This window comes from Macrobrachium rosenbergii, chromosome 49 (assembly GCF_040412425.1).
Source record: "Macrobrachium rosenbergii isolate ZJJX-2024 chromosome 49, ASM4041242v1, whole genome shotgun sequence".
Lineage (NCBI taxonomy): Eukaryota > Metazoa > Arthropoda > Malacostraca > Decapoda > Palaemonidae > Macrobrachium > Macrobrachium rosenbergii.
The window spans coordinates 11,651,615-11,654,449 of NC_089789.1; positions in this window are offsets into that span (position 1 = coordinate 11,651,615).

Below are 2,835 nucleotides of genomic sequence, written 5' to 3' on the forward strand. Positions count from 1 at the left end.
CAAATTCACGCTACCTCGGAATATCTCCGATGGAGAATTATCATCGAAGGGAATTTATATAAGTGATAAATGAATTGGTACCTCGGGACGCGAACCTTGACATGGACCTATTCAGCGACTCAATAGATGTTACCACCACACCATCAAGAGAGTATAAGTCATTACCGAGTCTGTCTGCTGTACTGTTTTTTCCGTCGTGAATGGGGAAACTGTACTTAACATATTTCTCGGCAATGACCCACCTCCGCCATGATAGTTCGTTGGTACGTTTGGAACACGCAGCTCTTATTATGAAATTTTTTATCACACCGTGATTTATATACAATCATGAAGCTACAAATGTCGCTTTATATCAAATTCACGCTACCTCGGGAATATCTCCGATGGAGAATTATCACTGAAGGGGAATTTATATAAGTGACAAATGAATTGGTAGCGCCGGGACGCGAACCCTTGACACGGACCTATTCAGCGACTCCAGTAGACGTTACCACTGCACGCCATCAAGAGAGGTATAAGTCATTACCGGTTGCTGTACTGTTTTTCCCGTCATGAGTGGGAAATTGTACTTAACCTCAGCAATGACCCACCTCCTCCATGATAGTTCGTTGGTACGTTTGGAACACTCAGCTCTTATTATGAAATTTTTATCACACCGTGACTTATATACAATCATGAAGCTACAAATGTCGCTTAATATCAAATTCACGCTACCTCGGGAATATCTCGATGGAGAATTATCACCAAAGGGAATTTATATAAGTGATAAATGAATTGGTACTGCTGGGACGCGAACCCTTGACACAAACCTATTCAGCGACTCCAGTAGACGTTACCACCACGCCATCAAGAGGTATAAGTCATTACCGAGTCTGCTGTACTGTTTTTCCCATCATGCGAGTGGGGAAATTGTACTTAGCCTCGGCAATGACCCACCTCCGCCATGATAGTTCGTTGGTACGTTTGGAACACGCAGATCTTATGTCAATTTTTTATCACACCGTCTACTGGTTGCTAATTTTATATACAATCATGAAGCTACAAATGTCGCTTAATATCAATTCCGCTACCAAGGGAATATTCTCCGATGGAGAATTATCACCGAAGCGAAATTTGTGTAAAATTTCAGTGATAAATGAATTGAGCGATATATATATATGAACCCTTGACACAGACCTATTCAGCGATATATAGACGTTACCACCGCGCCATCGCAGAGTATATAAGTCATATGAGTACTACTGTATATTTTCCCGTCGTGAGCGGGGAAATTGTACTTTAGCCTTGGCAATTTCCCCGCTCACGACGGGAAAAATAGTATATACAGCAGACTCGTAATGACTTATACCTCTCTTGATGGCACGGGTATAACGCCTATTTATATAGCATATATCATATATGAATAGGTCCATATCAAGGGCTCACGTCCATGGCGGTACCAATTCATTTATCACTATATATATTCCCCTTCGGTGATAATTCTCCATCGGAGAAAATTACCGAGTAATTGAATTTGATATCATAGCGAATATTTGTAGCTTCATGATTGTATATAAATCACGTTGTGATAAAATTTATATATATATATATATATATATATATATATATATATGTGTTGTGTGTATATATGTATATATATATATATATATATATATATATATATATATATATATATATATATATATATATATATATATATATATATATATATATATATATATATATATATATCTGAATTCTTCATGTAAAGAAAATTACTTGTAATTCTCAAGGCATAGATAAGAGCTGAATTAATTAATAAATAAATAATAATAATAATAATAATAATAATAATAATAATTCATTTCCATCGACTTATATATAATGTGTATATATATATATATATATATATATATATATATATATATATATATATATATATATATGTATATATATATATAAATATATTATATTTATACTATATATATATATATATATATATATATATATATATATATATATATATATATATATATATACATATACACACAAAATATATATATATATATATATATATATATATATATATATATATATATAACCAATAATCCACTAGCGTTCACACATCCTTTATCTGCTGACTCAAAACTGAAGTTTCTCTTTTTTAAAACTTCCACTTACCAACCACTTCATAAACCTTCACTGGAAGCACAAAACACCTTACAGACACACTGCGCTCAACTTTTATTTAGCGCACATACAAACTATTCTATGTTTTTAACCAGTCCCCAAGCAAACACAAATATCCATCTATTCATCAATGCTAATCTATTTCTCAAATCTTCATAACTATGCATCTCTTTTGCCTTACAGTTCTCGAAAGGTTTCATTTCCTATTCATTCATTCACAATCTGTATCACACTTCACTTCCATAAAGGAGAATTAGCTCAGCAATTCTTCATGCATCCCAGTTTTACTTCCAGAAATAGTTCTCTTCTATTCAAATCTTTTGTAAGAATCTTGAAACACAGTCATGTGATTCACCTTCATTCTCACTATACCATCATCCCTGATATGTGCTCCTAAATAGTGATATGAAGCAGCACTTCCAGGCTTTCACTGTCATTATTAAAATTCATACCACATCTTTCTGTTCTCCATAAGTCCTGTGGTTGCAAAAGCTTCCAAGCGGTTTCTTCAGTCTCCATAACTTCTCTTCATTTTCACCACCTAAGTTTGTATCATCTACAAATATCAGCCACTCTACACTTCATTCAAAACCAAATTTTTATTCCCAAATCTTGCACTCACATCTCAGCTCTTCGTGATTTGTCACATCACTTCATTCAAAAAGA